Source organism: Cajanus cajan, chromosome 2 (assembly GCF_000230855.2).
Source record: "Cajanus cajan strain Asha chromosome 2, NIPB_CcT2T_4, whole genome shotgun sequence".
Taxonomy (NCBI): Eukaryota; Viridiplantae; Streptophyta; class Magnoliopsida; order Fabales; family Fabaceae; genus Cajanus; species Cajanus cajan.
The window spans coordinates 11,795,025-11,814,957 of record NC_138518.1 but is presented as its reverse complement, the minus strand read 5'-3'; the positions used below and the strand labels follow the sequence as shown (position 1 = coordinate 11,814,957).

Genomic DNA, 19,933 nt, shown 5'->3' with positions numbered 1-19,933 from the left:
AAAACTCATTAAAATGCTCTGAAAAGAACTCCAGGCCAATGTCAGTCCTTAAAACTTTAAGTTTTGTTCTTAGTTGGTTCTGAATAAGAATGTACCAATCCTTAAACCTCTTAAAGGTTTCAATTTTATCTTTTAGCAAATATAACCAGACCCTTCTATTAAAATCATAAATTATAGTAAGAAAATAAGAACCTCCACCTAAAGCTTTCACTCTAGATGGTCCCCACAAATCAGCATGATCATACTCAAAAAACCTACTAGAAACATGCATTCCAAATCCAAATTTAACTGTGTGATTTCCCTAACGTACAATGTTCACAAAAATATAACTTTTCAAGTTTATCACCATTAAGAAGATTTTGTTTCTCTAACTCAATTAAGCCTTTTTCACTTAAATGTCCAAGTCTTAGATGCCATAGTTTTGTTTTATCATAATCACAGTTACTAGCCATAGATGCATGAGCATAGTAGAGCCATCCAAGATAAACAAGCCATTATTTTTATCCTTGTTTCCTTTTAAAGATCCATTTAGAATCTTAAGAACACCACGCTGAGTCTTAGTAGCATATCCTAAACTATCAAACATTCTTATAGAGACAAAATTCCTTTTGAGTTCAGGCATATACCTCACATCCTTAAGGATGTGTTCCCTGTTGTCAAACATCTTTAATATGATGGTTCCTACTCCTTGCACCTTGCATGGATGGTTGTTTCCTAATAAAATTGTTCCTCCTTCTTTGAGCTCTAAAGTCTCAAAATAGTCCTTCTTAGGACACATATGGTATGAGCAGCTCGAGTCCATGACCTAATATTTTTGTGTATTTGAAGCAACAATAACAAGAACTCCAACACTTTCATATCCATTTGATGTTGTTGCAATGTCTGCTAAATCAGATGATATTCTTGAGTCCTTAATTTTTCAGGACAATCTTTCTTAAAATGACATGTTTTATGACAATTAAAGCACTTACACCTTGTCTGGCCACCATTCTTTGACTTAAATCTCAACTTCTTTCCTTTTTGACCTTTCCCTTTCTTCTCACTCCTCCCCCTTGACACATTCAAGCTCTCACCACTATAAGAAAAAGTTAAATTTTCGACGGATAATTTCCCACGGACAAAAATCCGTCGAAAATTTCCCACGAATTAATTTTCGACGAAATTTTAACTGATGAAATTTTTGACGGAATTTCCGACGGATTTAAATCCGTCTGAAATTTTTGACGGAATTTCCAACGGATTTAAATCCGTCTGAAATTTTTGACAGAATTTTTTACGGATTTAAATCCGTCTGAAATTTCTGACAGAATTTCCCACGAATTTAAATCCGTCTGAAATTTCTGACAGAATTTCCCATGGAATTAAATCCGTCTGAAATTATTAAATAAAATATAAGCCAATTATTTTTCAAATGCAAGCAATCCTGATCCCATCGATACACATAACAATGCACTATATAATATTTTCATTATTATATGGGTGTTTTCAAAATATAAATATATTGTAATGAATAAGATAAATATAAATTAGAGTGAGTGAGGTATAGTATTTTCATTATTATATGGGTGTTTTCAAAATATAAATATATTGTAATGAATAAGATAAATATAAATCAGAGTGAGTGAGGTATGAATTACCTATATATAATTATATGTTTAATTAGGTTATTATAAATTATAAACTAATTAGCGTAAATGTGTTTTTTTTACTTATCTTGAAAAATACCAATACATGACGTCCAAATTTAAGAATAACATATCTTTTCTTTAATTTTTAAAAATCACTCATCTCTTTGAAAATAACGTTATTAATTAAATAAGGGGGAAAAAAGTTAAATTATTGAGAAAAACTTCAAGTAGGGGTTAATGGAATTTTTTCTAGATTAAATCTTCTTTATTTAAAACTTAAAACATTAAAGTTATAATAATTAGACTAAATAATTATTTTTGTTCCTAATAACTGATTGATTTAAAAATATCTCTTTAAGTTGTAGTAATTTCTTAAATTTATATTTTATTGATTTCTGAATTTTATATTTAAGTAAATCAGTAAAATACAAAGTAACGAGTATAAATATGAGTATTTAAAACTTCAATGAATCTATATATAGAAAGTAGAGATAAAGACAGAGAAAATGAATAGAAGAAAAATAGTTAAATATATAGTTGTTTGATTATCTATAGTAATAGATAAAATGAAATATACGTCATCTTGTAACTGATTTTGTCTAAAAAAAAATAGATAATCATACCCTTAACTGATTTTTATTTTATATATTCTAATTTTATTTGTAATAATATGATTATATATTTAAATAGTTTAATTTTAATAATTTTTTAAGTATATTTTTGTCTTTTCATTTAAAATATTTGAATTTCTATATTTTAATTTGAATTATTTTTTAAGTATATTTTTGTCTTTTTGTCTTAAATTTTTTAATTTCTATATTTTAATTTTAATAATTTTTTATTTCTATTATTTATTAATTCTTTTCTTTTTTAATGTTTTATAACATTATTAAAATTTTATAATTTTAATCTCTATAATTTTATCTTACTTTTTATTTTATAAATATAATTTGGATTATTCATTTTATAATTAAATTATTTTTTTTTAAATTTTTTATGAGTTTACATTCTAAGAATGTATTAAAACCCCTCAATCTTTGATTATTAGATAGCAACAACATGAATATTCTGATTATTAGACATTATGTTATAATTCTACTCATCGTACTATATGTTATTTTTAAATTTGAACTCCTAAACTTTATTTTTTATGTATGACATTTTATTTTGTATGAATGAACTTGTTTTGATTTACATAATTATGATTGATTTAATATCTTTAAATAGGATAATTATTTAATACAAATTTGAATTAAAAAAAATATAATTTTTCACATAATTTCCCACGAATTTATCCGTGGGTATATTCCCACAGATAAATCCGTGGGAAATTCTGTGAATTTTTTTTTTTAAAATTCAAAATTGTATTAAATAATTATCCTATTTAAAGATATTAAATCAATCATAATTATGTAAATCAAAACAAGTTCATTCATACAAAATAAAATGTCATACATAACAAATAAAGTTTAGGAGTTCAAATTTAAAAATAACATATAGTACAATCAGTAGAATTAAAGATTGAGGGGTTTGAATACATTCTAAGAATGTAAACTCATAAAAAATTTTAAAAAATTAATTTAATTATAAAATGAATAATCCAAATTATATTTATAAAATAAAAAGTAAGATAAAATTATAGAGATTAAAATTATAAAATTTTAATAATGTTATAAAACATTAAAAAAGAAAAGAATTAATAAATAATAGAAATAAAATATTATTAAAATTACAATATAGAAATTCAAAAATTTAAGACAAAAAGACAAAAATATACTTAAAAAATAATTCAAATTAAAATATAGAAATTCAAATATTTTAAGTGAAAAGACAAAAATATACTTAAAAAATTATTAAAATTAAACTATTTAAATATATAATCATATTATTACAAATAAAATTAGAATATATAAAATAAAAATCAATTAAGAGTATGATTATCTATTACTTTTTAGACAAAATCAGTTACAAGATTACGTATAATTTTATATTAAATGTGAATTTTGTAAATTCAACCGTTAAATTAAAACTTTTTTACTTTTAAATCATATATACAAAATGTTATATTAATCGAAGATGATTTCTTATAAATAAAAAAATAAATCTGTCGAAAAATTTATATTTTCGATGAGAAAATTTTTGTAGGAAAAACTATATTATTGATGAAATATTTCAGACAAATTTATATTTGTCGAAAATGTAAGAACTAGTTTTAAATTTGATATGAAAATATTATGATATTATTAGATAAGATTTTAAGTTAGTATTTTATTAATGGTTGATAATTAAAAAATAAAACAAGGATAAATACATTTTTTGAATTTTATATGTTTGATTAAAGATAAATTACAAAATAACTCTTGGTAAAGTTATTCCGCTCAATAACTCATGGTGTGTGTTGAATTTTATCGATCCAATTAATTGTTAAATTAAAATTTATTAAATTTTACTAATAATTAATATAAAAAATTAATTAGTTTTTGAATAAATTATTTGCTAATTAACAATATAATTGAAACATTAATTATTTTAAATTATTTAACTAAAATCTTATTGACAATTTACTATATGATCTTAATATTTTTGTATAACTAATATCTGGTTTTAAATTTGATATGAGAATATTATATATAATTAGATAAGATTTTAAGTTAGTATTTTATTAATAGTTGATAATTAGAAAAAAAAATAAGGATAAATATATTTTTTGAATTTTTTTATATGTTTGATTTAAGGTAAATAAATATATTAATTAATAATTTATTTAAAATATTAAAATTTAATTTATAAGTATGTAATAAATAAATATTTATAATTTTATAAATTATATTATCATAATAAATTATAAAATTAAATAATTTAAATTATAATTTTAAATAAAAATAAGTAGATGTTAATTATAAAAGTAAGTACATATAAATAAATAATAATTAAATATATTATTATTAATAATTATTATTATTTGTAATATAAAATTATTATATATTATTATTACAGTACAAATATGAGATTGTATATTTGAGGATGACTTAAATGAATTAATTTGTACAAGTTATACTGACAACATACATATACATTTCGGTAGCCTACTCATCAGAACTTCACAGTTAAGCGTGCTTGACCTGGAGCAGTATAGGGATGGGTGACCTTCTGGGAAGTTTCCCAGAAATTGCACAAATAAGGATAAAACACGCTAAACAATGAAATATCGTGAAATAGAACCCTTGAGAGGCCAAATATGAGGGTTGTTACATTAATAAATTTATTAAAATTAAAAAAAAATTATAATTTTCACCAAAAATTCCTTCAGGGTAATTTCCCACGAATAAATCCGTGGGAAATTCCCACGGATATATCTATGGGTAAATCCGTGGGTAATTACCCACGGATAAATCCGTGGGAAAATCTGTCAGAAAGTTACCCACGGATAAAAATCCGTCGGTAAATATTTCAGACGAGAAATTTACCGACGGATTAGTGTCCGTCGAAAATGCACTATTATCCACGGATTTTTGGCATTTCCCACGGATTCTGGCCGTCTGTAATAGCGAATTTTCTTGTAGTGCACTACTATCATCTATTTTGTATCTTGTTGCCTTTGCAATTCTTTATTTCTAATAGAAGTCTGAACTTCTTTCAATGTAATGATTTGTTCTTTGCCATAGAGTATAAAATCCTTGAAGTGTTCAAAGTTTCTTGGCAGAGAGTTCAAAAGAAATAGAGCTTTGTCTTCATCATCAAGCTTCACATCTATATTCTCCAAGTCATCCAAGATTTTGTTTAATTTTGCTAGCTGCTCAACAATGGATCTTGATTTAGTCATCTTGAACGAATAAAGTTGTTACTTCAAGTACAATTTTTGTGCTAAGGACTTTGTCATGTACAAGGACTCCAACTTAAGCCACATTGCTACTGTTGTCTTTTCCTTGGCCACTTCCCTAAGAGCTTTATCACCAAGACACAAGATTATAGCACTTCTTGCCTTCTTAATCATGTCAGCCTTCTCTTTTTGTGATATAGAGGTTGACATATTTTCTTCCTTTTTAATAGCTTTTGCATAGCCTTGTTGAATCAAGATAACTTCCATCTTGATCCTCCACAAGCCAAAATCATTCTCACCTGAGAACTTCTCTATGTCATACTTGGTAGTTCCCATTCTTGAAGTTTTATTCCCACAGATGGTGCCAATTGTTGATCCAAAAAAAAAAAGATTGAAACATACAAGAACAAACAAATATTGTTGCACATAGATGCAAGAATGATGCAGGAACAGAAAAATTAACGTAGGAATAAGTGAAAGACAAAATAAGAACACCAAGCTTTTACGTGGTTCACCCTTAAGTCTTACATCCACGGGAAGAGCAATAAAAATCCACTATGATCAACTAGAACTAGTTATAAATCTACTTACTTTTACAATGGTCAAAGTTAGCTATGTATACACATGAAAACAAGGTAAAACTGACACTACAAGAAAAATACAAAATAGCGACCGAAATTAGCGACCGAAATTTTTCGGTCGCTATTTTGCGACCGAATTTGCGACCGACCAAAATAGCGACCGATTTAGCGACCAAAATTTAGTAGTCGCTATTTTGCGACCGAATTAGCGACCGATTTTAGTGGTAGCGAGCAAATCGGTCGCTAAATCGGTCGCTGTTGAATTTTTTTTCATAAAAACATAGTTTGCGACGAAATTAGCGACCGATATTGAAAAATTATTAAAAAAAATTGCGACCGAATTTAATTCGGTCGCTAATCCTAACTTTTGAATTTTTTTAGTGACCGATTACATTTCGGTAGCAATATATAATTAAAACTTAGCGACCGAATTAAAATCGGTCGCTAAATTTTTTGTATTAAATTTTGAACTGACGTGGCTTTCTTCTATGAAATAAATATATTTTTACTAAAATTACCCAGCAAGATTCGATCCCTGGTCATTTGATTGCTGGGCCAACCACAATACCGCTGCACCAATTTGATTTCTTGGTTTACTAATGAAAGTAATTTATATATATAAAATACAGAAGCTTATAATTTTTATTATCTTATAATTTAATATTAGATTTTTTTATTATAAAACATAATAAATAAAATTTAAAATTTGTATCTGTTTTTTTGATAAAAATATTTAATTAATTTTAATATATAATAAATTTAATATCAAAATATTTATCTAGATTTAAGTTATAATTATTATAATCTTTTTATTTAATATTAGATATCTTTTGATTATAAAATATAATAAATAAAATCTAAAATCTGTAGCAATTTTTTATACAAATATTTAATATCAAAATATTGATTATAATTTTAGTTATGATTTTTATAATCTTTTGATTTAATACTGGATTTCTTTTGATTATATATTTTAATGTGTTTTATTTAAAATACCAGTTAAAATATTTTATTATCTTTTTATTTTAATTTTTTATAAAATAATTAGAATATTTAATTTAGTATTATTAAAAAATAATTATTATAAGATTTAATTTATTTAATTTTATTATTTATTATAATACTTTTAGTCATTGTATTGATAAAAAAAAATATTTTTAATTAAAATATATTTAAAAATTTTAATTAATTCATTATCATTCACATATTTTATTAAAAAATGATAAAATATAATTTATTTTCAATTAATTTAATAAAATAAAAACTTTAAAATATATATTTAAAATCTATAACAATTTCTTAAATACAAAAAATTTAATTAATTTTAATATATAATAAATTTAATTTTAGAAAATTTATTATGATTTTAGTTATAATTTTTATTATCTTTTGATTTAATATATTTTTTGATTTGTACCAAAAAAAAATATTCTTAATTTTTAATAAACATGTCAAAATTTAAAATGTTAACAGTAGAAAAATTTAAGTAGTAAAAAAGGTGCCATGAGCTTTCGGGCCAAATCATGAAAAAAAAGAAAATAAGATTCATTTAAAAAAAGAAAATAAGATTCATTTAAACCCTAGTTGCTTCACGACCCACCACACCTCTCCCTCTCTTCAACGCTCCGTCTTTCTCTCGTTCCAAAGTTCCCTCGCCGGCCACCACACGTCCTCTGTTATCGTTCCCCTCTCTGTTAGAAAATTTCTTTTGTTTCTCTTCAGTTTCGTTACACAAGTGAGTTTAATAATTGGTTTGAAAACTGATGTTGGTTGGGATGTTTTGTGTTTTCAGGATTCTTACTAATAGGCAATCTGCTGCTAGATCTAAGGAGAGGAGGATTCCTTACACAAGTGAGTTGGAGAGGAAGGTGCAGACGCTTCAGACCGAAGCAACTTACCATGCTTCAGGTATGTCCCTTTCTTTTGTTTAGGGTTTGGTAACTTGTTCTTGTCAGAGCTTGTGGGTGCCCTCTTCTTCCTCTGAAGAGCCACATTAAGGGACCTGCTTCTGTTTCAGATCAAGGTTTCTATTGCTTTTTGTGGTGTTGTGGTTTTTGCGTTTTGCGTTTTCTGAATGTGGGTGTTGTGGTTTTTGCATTTTCTGAATGTGGAATATGCTGTTACTGTTTCAGATATGATGTTACTATGAGAGTCCCGCGGATAAGCTTCTCATATACTTGACCTTTTACATCAATGTTGCTCTCAAGAGGCTTGAAGGTTGCAGGACCTTGGCTGAAGGAACCAAGGCAATCATCAACTTGGGCCTCGAAAAGGTTCCTGTCCCCGGCGAGTCTGGCTTTCCATATTTCCTGGGCTTTTCCCCCTTCCTCAATCACAAAAGGAAACAGGTGAATCCTGTGATAATTACTCCTTCACCTTGATGTTCTTATTAGTAGATGGATACACTTAGTTTAATCATATAAATATCTTCAACATGTTAATGTGTAGTTTTATTTAATTGGTGCCCACCTTCCAAGAACTGTGATATATTATAGTATGTGAATGGGTTTTGCTATTCATTGTCTTTATTGGTTCTTTAACCATTTCTCTTAGGACAATAGTTAGTAAATTGTATTTGAATAATTCCTTAATTATTATATTTCAATCAATTCCTTACCAAAGATTTGATACCATCTGCACATTTGCCGGCTTAGTACACTTTAAACTTACATGATCAAATGAGCGGTGTCTAAGCCTCAATGTCTGGTGTTGTTTGAAGGACAACAAATTATTCTTTTTGAATTTTGGGTACACACCCAACAAGGAATGTCTACTCTTTGGCAAAAAAATGAACCATTTATAGTACCTTCCTTCCATTAGCTTTTACTAACCACTAAAGGTGTGTTTGGAAAAACTTATATAGAATGAAACATACATTAGCTTCAATGACACAAGGTAGTTCTTTCTCCGTTTACTGCTTTGGAATTCCCAGACTTCCATTCAGAGGCTTTCAAATTGCAATCCACACACACACTAAGTGACTTTATGTGGCTGTTCTAATCCAAATTTCGCCAGACACTTGGATAACATATAATTTATGATTTATTGTCTTTGCAGTAATCTGACAGGGAACAAGCTTTCTGGTCCAATTCCTAAGGCTCTCAAGGATAAGGCAGATAAAGCTTTGCAATTAAGGTTCGTAGAATAATATTTTATATTCTCTGGTTCAATTGTTGTCCAATGTCCACCTCTTGTTTCATTTGATTTTTTCTAGGTCCTTTGTTCTGATCTTGCAACTTCATTTAAATGTTGATTGTAACAAGATTGTGTTTTATTTTATATTTTTTCATTCATGTACATCGTTACTTAACAGTAAAAAATGGTGGATGCTCATAACCCGTCTCTTCGATGAAATAATTTGCAATTCCTCTGCTTCTTTCTATTCACTTTTCTACTTTCTCTTCTTGCATAACCAGATGTTGCCCTTAGCTTAGCTTTTAGTTGAAACTATATTTTCAATGTATTACTTGATGACACAGGATGCTTGATCAATTGCTGATTTCTAAGTGAAAAATCGTTTATTCTAACATAGGATTGATGTTTTTTTTTTTTAATTTCTTTTTATCACAATTCTAAGATTTCCCCTCAGAATAAACTAAAGTTTAACCGAATGGTAAGTAAAATTTGATTAAAGATTTTTTGTTGTTGTTAAGATTCGAATTTGAACACTGTACAAACAATTCTATATTGAATTAAACATATTAGCCGCTTCTACCTTTTTTATTTTATTTTTTATTTTATGTGTGTTTCTTTATTCATTAAGTATATGCTCTATATAATCTATATGTTATTGGTTGAGTCATGAGTGTTTAAATTTAAATCCACGATAAGACTTTTATTTTATTTTATTGCATGTGTTTATTGTCATGGCAGTTGCTTGGCGTGCACAATGGTATTAGTCGAAAGAATTAGACTGTGATACCATATAAAATGGTATCTTGTGCCATGTTTGTTATTGCCTTATGTCAACATATATACATGTGCAAGCTATAAGCCATATCCTACAATCATGCCTAATTATATGTTAACAGAATCACTAGAATTCTTTATAATCAATATCCAAAATTGATTACTTTAATTTTACTCGTTTTAAATAGTTTGACCACCTCCTGTTTTTATATATATAGGCACCCCTTAAATATATATAGGCACCCCTTAAATAGTGTGAAAATAGAAGATTCCTTTATAGTGACTTTTAATTACTACTTAATTGTATAGTTAGTGAAAAGACAAAGATTAAGTGTAGTAATTGAGTTTTTTTTTGTTATATTTTTTAATCAAAATAATCACTCATCGAACGAAGGTTGATATAAAACGACAACACCAATTTAAAGGTATTAAGACGAAGCTCTAATGAAAAGTAATTTCACCTAAATTTTATCGTTATTGAAATGCCTTATTAACTTTTTGGGGGCTATATTGTCGTTTTGGCTCGTACAACCGTGCTCGTGTGTATAGTTTTTTTTTTTTTTGTATATTTTTATAATGATATTAAGAACTAAAATGAATAACATTTTACATATTTTAACTAAAAATAATGTTCAGTTAATCTAATTCTTTTGCATATTATTTTTAAAGAACTAACTACCTACATTGGTGATGATTGTGCATTTTTGTATCTTAATTATACAATAGCTTTTATAAATAATTATATATTAGTTTAGCCAATTTTAGTAATCAGTGGAGATTGTATTCACTTTTCATACTTGAATTTCAAGTACATAGGGTCTAAACTCATTATTTTGACTCTACTATTAAGTTTCAACTTATGATAAGTTGTAGGTAGTTTGCATCAATGGAAATTCCCGAGAATCGAAGGTGGATGTATAATAGATTGGATGCTACTACGCCATCTCAACATTGACCCTTTAAGGCCAACCCCTCCTGCACCGAGTACTACCCCAGATGATCCTGACCATGCTGTTGATGATGCTCTTGATGACATAGCAGAAGACCCTTAATTAAGCTTCTTTATTTTACTTGTTTCAGGATATTTTATTGTATTTGACTATTACTTTGTTCAAGTTTAAACGTTTTATGTTATTATTGTGTTTTTAGCATACTATATTGACATACTTATATTTTATTAAGTTTTCACTATAATATAAATTTTTTTCGATAAGATTTTGTCTTTTAGTATGTTCTAGTTTATTATTATAAATTGTGTAATAAATATATTGTTAATTTCATATTCGTTAACAGGTATAAATTTATAATTAAAAAAGAATTTAAAAATACTGGTATATTTTAGCGACCGAAATAGCGACCAAAATTATCTGTAGCTAATTCAAGTTATTAGCGACCGAAATAGTGATCAAAATAATTGGTAGCTATTTCAAATTTTTAGCGACCGAAATAGCGACCGATTTTATCCGTACTTATTTCAGTTTTTTAGCTTTAGCGACCGAAATAGCGACCGATTTTATCCGTAGCTATTTCAGTTTTTTAGCGACTGATTTATAAAATGTTTTTATTAAATAAATACAAAAAATTAGCGACGGAAATTGCTACCAAAAAATTCGGTCGCAAAATTGGTCTCTAGAAGTTAGGAGACCAAAATTTTAGCGACGGATTTTTATTGGCTAGCGACTGATTTTTCGGTCGCTAAATTGCGACGGAAACAATTTCGGTAGCTATTTGAAATAGCGACCAGGGTTTTAGCGACGGATTTTTTCGGTCGCTATTTCGGTCGCTGAATGAAATAGCGACTGAATTTACCTAAATAGCGACCGATTTTGGTGGTCGCTAAAACTTGATTTTTTTGTAGTGTGAAAGCAACAAGCTAACTACCCTCAACAATTTTTTTTTATATTTTTAATCATAATTAACTTGACAGCTAAGAGTTAGTTATGGCTCCCAAAGATTTTCTAAGTCACTATGATCATCAAGTATTTCATTGCCAAGCTTTACAGTATGCCTAAAGCTGTTATCCATCTCTGAAAACCACTACTTGTTTCCACTCATATGGTTGCTACACCCTAAGTCAAGAAACCATTCATCTTCCTTTTTGCTTTGTTTGAAATCAACATAGGCCATTAGCTAAAGCTCTTCTTCGTCCTCCACGTTAGCGTAATTTACCCTTTTCTATCGGTCAAGACATTCATATTGATAATGTCCAAACTTGTGACACTTAAAGCACTCAATTTTGGCTTTGTTTAAGAACTATCATCCTCTTCCTCTACCTCGACCACCTTTAAAAAGAGCCTCTATTTCTTCCTCTTTATTTTCCTTCTTGATCATCCTAGGTAATCATTAACACTTGTTCTTCTTCTCCATGGCTCTTCATTCTTTGCTCATGAACAAGAAAACTTTTTTTGCAACTCATCAATTGTCATGATATCCAAATTATTGGATTCCTCAATCGAACACACAACATAATTAAGCTTAGACGCCATGCACTTCAAAATTTTCTTAGTTATGACATTTTCATGCATAATCTCACCACAAGCCTTCATACTTTTTGCAATAGTTAAATTACGAGCAAACTAGGAATTAATTGTCTCTCCTCCCTTCATTTTCATAACTTCAAAATCTCTACGCAAGGCCTGCAATTGTGCTCTTTTCACCCCCTGTAGAATCTTGGAATTTATGCTTCATTGAATCCCAGATGTTTTTAGATGTGTCGTCATTGAGGTTTGTGCCTGGAATTTCATGATCAATAGCTTGATAAAGATAATTGTTTATATTCAAGTCCTTTAACTTTTGCTCTTCCATCAATTTAAGTTCTAGCTTTGTTGGCACTACTCCACTTGCTACTACTGAGATCCCCTTCTCTACAAGACTCCAACACTCTTTGGAACAAAGAAAGTTTTCCATTAATTTTGCCCAATGGTCATAATGGCCATCAAATTTGGGGATGGCAAGCTGCACCTACTTGCTATTACTACTTTCTACCATTCTTTTTAACACTCTTTTTGAAAGGAATTTGTTGTTTCTTTTCACATACTCACAACTGTTTCTCTCACACTCAATTAGATTTAAGATCAAGCCCCCTATGAAAGAGCTCTGATAGCAATTGTTGAACACAGAAAATATGACACTAAAAACTGATATGTTGAAGGAATGTGTTATTCAATTTAAAGCAACATATTAACTTTATAACCTACAAAATAACAATAACAAAGTAATAACCATACCCACAATTTACATGCTCAACAATATACACGACGGTTAGAGGAAAGCTATCAAAACTTTATAAGCATATCTCTAAAGAATAACACTTAAACTAACAAACTAATTTACTGAATTAAAATTGAATAACAATCACATTAAAAAAACGATTATATCTCCTAATAGCCACCATTCAATTATATTAATTTTATGTGTAATGATAGAGTAACTTTATTCTGGATCATGGAATTTTCCATTATTGTGAATGTATCTTAAGCTAGTACCCATATTCTTTAAGATAAGATTATGTGGGTCAATGTAATTTGTTTTATAGGTTGGGCTATAAGTCCAATCCGTAACAACTTGAATAGCTACATTTAGAGAATAATCTCGTTAATGTAACTTAGAAGTACCATACAAGAGCTTCTTAAATAAAAAACGCAAACCATGAATACAACACTCACTAGATAAAGTGAGCTCCTCTAGCGGAATCAAACTTTCAATAAAGGAAATTTTTTTTGCCCTCTTCCTAATGGGATATGCCATATATATTGTATGATTGAATGTGCGAGTGGAAAATTTGGTTGCACTTTTGTGTCTTGGTGGACATGAATATTAGACGATAAGTAGAAAAAATAAAATAAAATTGAAATGATACTCTCTTTGAGTGCCATGGGAGATTCGGCCATCACAACAGTTGGTATTATGAAATCTTACAGTGCTTAAGAAAAGAGAACTTTAGTTGCACTTTTTCACTTTAAATTTCAGGTTGTCATGGTCTGGGAATATTAGAATAATCTAAATCTGCAATGCCATTTGCTGCATGTTGTTGGCAGTCACTTTTCTTCCCCACACGTAGGGTGGAAGATTCACGTTTCATGGTTGGAAAGCAATGAACAAACCACAGTTTACAAACCCACACCTACGTGTTGAGAGGTTAGAATATTCTTAATTTAATAACTCCGTATATTACAAATTGCATAAATACTATCACGTGAAATATTATGCAGTTAATATTCCAACCCCACAACAGCCCAAAAAGAGAGAAAAAAAAAAAAAAAAACTACACCCTGAAAATCTAATAAGTTAGATAATAGCTAATGTAAGTTATACATATATTCAGAGAAGTATAAGTTATTTAAGTACCAAGTTGGCTCGTTTTTTAGAGATCGTCCTGCTACTCTCAAAATAGATTTTATTAATATTAAAATAATATTTAATTAATAAAAGTTAATTTTATGAGTGCAAAGTAGTTTTTATTGTTAATTGAATATTGTATAAAAAAAGAAAGGAAAAAAAGACTAGAGACTAATAGCTGTGGCTAACACCGGAAATATTCATAATATGTCTTAACCTGTGCTTTTTTCTCCATTAATTTGTTAGCTCAAATACGATCTAAACATGACGGTGGTCCCCAAAAGTGGCTGCACTTTTTCGCTTTTAAACGCTGTGAAGTACACGCGGGACGAAGTTTAAACAACTAGAGAATTATAATATCCACGAGTGTAAGCGAATTGAGTAAATTCAAATTTTTGAGATATTATTTAGATATTAATAAATATTGATTTTTTTAAGATATTATTTAGATTTTAATAGATATTGATTTTTTTAAGATATTATTTGTAATTAAAATATATTGTATTTATTTTATTGATTTATTTTCTCTTTTAAAATTATAATGTAAGGTCAATAAATATATAATTTTGGGATGAGAAGGAACACCCAACTTGTAGAGGAGGTCATCACCTTAAATGAAAGAGGAAGTCATATGAATGAGGGTTTCCAAGTTTTGTCAAAAAACTTATAAATGAAACTTTTTAAGTTTCACTAGAAAACTTGTAAGGGAGGAGTTTTCAAGTTTCACTTATAAAACTTGTAAGGAAGGGGAGATTTTCAAGGTATATGTAATATATTTTAAGATAGATAATGAACATCCTTATGGGCGTAAGCATGAGAGATTGAACCACGTTAAATAAATTTATCCATTCTTTTTCTATTTCTTTTATAATATTATTTTAATATATTTCTCATCATTATTGTGTATAAAAGAAAAAAAAAGATTTTTTGTTATCAGAACTCATGGTTCGTGGAGCCTGATAACCTGAGTATTGAAGATTGACATACAACGATTCCAATACCTAAGAAATGGAGACAAGAAATACTGTAGAGTAAAAATATAATTAAAGATGATTGTGACAAGCATTTATGGCAATAAGAAGGTCAAATTTGAAAATTTTATTTGAGGGAGGAATTGTTGGGAAAACAATTCAAATTTCCAAATTCAAATCTCTAAGATATTATTTAGATCTTAAAAGATATTGATTCTTTTAGGATATTATTTAGAATTGAAATATATTATATTTATTTTAGAGATTTATTTCTTCCTTTAAGATTATGATGTAAGGTCACTCTTGAGATGAGAAGAAACACCCGACCTGTAGAAGGGGTCACCTCCTTAAATGAGAAAGGAGGTTATTTGAAGGAGGATTTCCAAGTTTCGTCAAAAAACTTGTGAATGAGATTTTTCTGGTTTTGTCAGAAAACTTATGAGGGAAGGGTTTTCAAGTTTCATCCATAAAACTTGTGAGAAAGGAGTTTTCAAGTTTTACTCACAAAACTTGATGAAGGGAGGATTTTCAATATATATGTAATACATTTTAAGAAAGATAATGAACATTTTTGTGGGCGTAGGAATGAGGGGCTGAAGCACGTTAAATAAATTTGTGCAATATTTTTTTATTTCTTTTATAGTTTTATTTTAATATGTTTCTCATAATTATTTTAATTTAAATTATTTATAGGAAAAATAATTCAAATTTCAAATAAATTGAGTGAAAATTTAAGTAGATATTCTAGAAATTTCTAATCTTTAGGATATTATTTAAATTTACAGATTTTTATTTGTTTTGATATCTTTTAGGGATTTATTTTCTAATTTTTTAATTAGGAGGATTATATGATTCAAATTTTGTATTACAATTTTTCTCTATATACAAAGAGTCAAGAAATAAAATCTGGCTTGTGTTCCATTTAAGATCCTTGGATGTGTGGGTAATCTTATTGTGTGAAAAGGATTTTTTTCCATCAATGGTATTAAAGCTATGGTAGGGAACACACAAAAATTTGAGATACCTTTATTTGATGGCAAGACAAATTTTATGATTTGGCAATGTACCATTCAAGATATTTTGGTGCAACAAGGTCTTGATCAAACTTTGAAAGATGAAAGTCAAATACTATCAATGAAAGAGAATGAAGTCAAATCCAAAAGAAGGTTATAAGCACGACTCAGTTAGCTCTTACTCTTGAGATTAAGGGCAATGTGTTAAAGGAGACAACATCGAAAGTCTTGTGGGAGAAGATGGAGTTGTATCAACTCAAAATGTAGATGGGAGAAAATCTTCATGATCACATTAATCATTTCAACCAAATGGTATGTCAATTATTTAAATGTAAACAAAAAAATTTCAAATGAAAGGCAAGCAGTGTTATTGTTGGCTTCACTACCAAAGTCCTATAAATCTTTAGTTCAAACATTGCTTGTAAGGAAAATATCATTGAAGTTAGATGAAGTGACATCCGCTCTAAGAGAAAATAAGAGAAAGATGAAAAATGAGAATATTGATATTGAAGGTCATGCACTAATCGTGCAACATTCTAAGAGGGAGAAATAATTCATAGAGATAAGATGAACATAAAGGAAGATCAAATTTTCAGTCACGTCTAGAACGAGATATAATGTGCAATATGTTACTATTGTGGAAAGAAAGGTCACCTACAATCAATGTGTAAAAAAATGAGAGAAGATCTTCAAAAATTGATAATTATAAGGAGAGATGATGACAATTCCCAGGCTAATGTAACTCAAAACCTTCATGATGATGATGATGTCTATTTGGAAACTATTGAGGAAGTTATTAAATCAAAATGGGTAATGGATTCTACTACCTCAAAATACATCTGTAGAGGTCAAACAATGTTTCATACTCTAAAAACTAATGGTGTGTTTTGGTCAATTCAAGTGAGGAAATAGTTGAAAAATGGAGGTTAATTAAAGGTATTGAGATTGTGAGAATAAAACTTCACAATAGTTTCATCCAAATTTTTGAAAATGTGAGATATGTACCTTTTGCTACATCTAATATAATTTCATTAGGAGAGTTGACATCACAAGACTATAGGTATGTTGATTCAAAATGGGGATGCAAAGTGTACAAGGGGATGCGCTTGATATTGCAAGGACAAAAGAATGAGAAAAATCTTTGCTACTTGGAAGGATAAGCTTTGAGAAGATAAATGTTTTAATCAATTAGTTATTTGGAAATTTTATTTAAGGGAGGATTTGTTAAAAAAATAATTCAATTGAGTGAGAGAATATTTAAGGAAATATTATAGAAATTTGTAATCTTTAGGATATTATTTAGATTTATAGATTTTTATTTGTTTTCATATCTTTTAGGGATTTGTTTTCTAATTTTTTTAATTAGGAGGACTATATGATTCAAATTTTTAATTACAATTTTTCTCTATATATAGAGAGACAAGAAATAAAATCTAGTGCGTGTTCGATTTAAGATCCTTGGACGTGTGAATAATCTAATTGTATAAGGAGGAGTTTTTCCCATCACATGAATCTATTATCTAATCTAGTCAAAATTTTATGGATTGAATCAAATTTATGTAATTTTTTAAAAATTTAATCTAATTCAACCTGATCACAAATGGGTTAGATTGGGTTGCATCAATCAGGTTAACATAATTAAATTGATTTATTTATTTATTTTATAAAAATATATATTCACTACAAGAAATTTATCATATAATGACATACCCTATAATGACATTATACATGTCACTAAAAGTTACTTTTACCTACACAATAAATACAATATATGTTGGTACATTATTAAAAAAATGTGGGTATAGACTATAGTGACATACAAAATATATTGTTAAATTTTATTCAAAATTAACACTAAAATTGTGTGTAACTACATGTAAAAAAGATATATACCTACATATATTATACCTATAGTGACACTTTTTATATGTCACTATATGTAACATTTCTTGTGATGATTTCATACTAGATGTAAATTATTTGATATCTTATTACAAATGCAATGTTATCAATCGATAAAACAAATAATGATATAAATTAAATTTTAAAATAAATTTATTGATTTGTTATATTGTTATCAACTCAAATAATCAATATTAAGGCAAAATAAAATTTAAAATAAATATATTATATTATTAAAATGTTATTAACTCAAAAAAAAAAATTCATTATTAAATAAGAGTGATAGAGTTTGTCTTGAATTAGTAGTCATACTAACTTCTTCTTCTTCTTCTTCTTCTTCTTCTTCTTCTTCTTCTTCTTCTTCTTCTTCTTCTTCTTCTTCTTCTTCTTCTTCTTCTTCTTCTTCTTCTTCTTCTTCTTCTTCTTCTTCTTCTTCTTCTTCTTCTTCTTCTTCTTCTTCTTCTTCTTCTTCTTCTTCTTCTTCTTCTTCTTCTTCTTCTTCTTCTTCTTCTTCTTCTTCTTCTTCTTCTTCTTCTTCTTCTTCTTCTTCTTCTTCTTCTTCTTCTTCTTCTTCTTCTTCTTCTTCTTCTTCTTCTTCTTCTTCTTCTTCTTCTTCTTCTTATTATTATTATTATTATTATTATTATTATCATCATCATCATCATTATTATTATTATTATTATTATTATTATTATTATTATTGGGTCTGGTTGAGTCATAGGTCAAAAGAAACAAAAAACTCATTACCCAACCCTCATAATATCACATTTTGGTCGGGTTAGATTAATGGATATGACTCAAACACTAAAAAAAATCAAATCCAAACTTATTGGATCAATTTGAGTGAGTTTGTACTTGTTTACATCCATAACACTAGATAAAGTTTCACCTATATACTCTTCTTTGTGTAGTTGTGTATGGCGGATACCTCACTAGATTCACTAAGTTTCTGATGAGCTTTAGATGGCTACTTGCACGTACTGTAGAAATTGATTCTAAGACAACTAAAGTACTCTTTTTTTCTCTTTCATTTACTTTTGGTTATTTAGGTTCTTAGAATAGTATTTTTAATCTACTTGTTATAATTAATTATAACATTTTGTACTAAGAGAGAATGTGTGTACGTGTCGTGCGGGCAGCATGCCACGTGGCATACAACTGCATGACTTAGCCAAATTTGTGTGAAACCCTTTGACAGTCTCGTCTTGGATCTATCAGTCTCATCGGTTGACGACACTCCAAGACATACTAGATAAGATCACCACATGGGGCACTACACCAAGGAATATGTATTTGGTTCGGCCATCTCGACCATACTAGTGGTCGAGGCTCCGAAAAACATACAATATGGTTCAAACAACCCGATACACCAGAATCGGATGTCTCAACTAACTTAGTCATCGAAATGCATGACCCTCTTCCATGAGTGACCCTTGCCCTCCCGACCAAGCCAAAAGCCAAAATTGCCAAGACGATGTCATCATCAAACCTTGTTATAACTAGTCGCATAATTAACAAAGATAATGCAAGGTTAGGAGCTAATTCGTTATTAGCCATCGTATTACCTAATTGGTAATTAGGGAACGAGGCCCACGATGTCTAACCCCATTATGGTCAGTATAAATAGTCACATAAAAGGAGGTATGATTATTGTTCATTTATTCCTACTATCGATATTCGTGCTTGTCCTGACTTGAGCGTAGAGTGCCTTTTGCAAGTACCTCCCCCCTGTATTGCGACTCGAAACTCTCGTTCGACCCTCAGGATACAA

General features: G+C 28.4%; 1 long non-coding RNA gene across 1 annotated transcript; it reads left to right on the top strand.

The window, feature by feature from the left end:
- The first annotated feature begins 8,333 nt into the window (after nt 1-8,333).
- On the top strand, nt 8,334-11,089 carry LOC145955246 (uncharacterized). Its single transcript, XR_014431889.1, has 3 exons — nt 8,334-8,377; nt 9,087-9,164; nt 10,812-11,089. It is a non-coding gene; the product is annotated as an uncharacterized LOC145955246 (long non-coding RNA).
- The last annotated feature ends 8,844 nt before the right edge of the window (nt 11,090-19,933 follow it).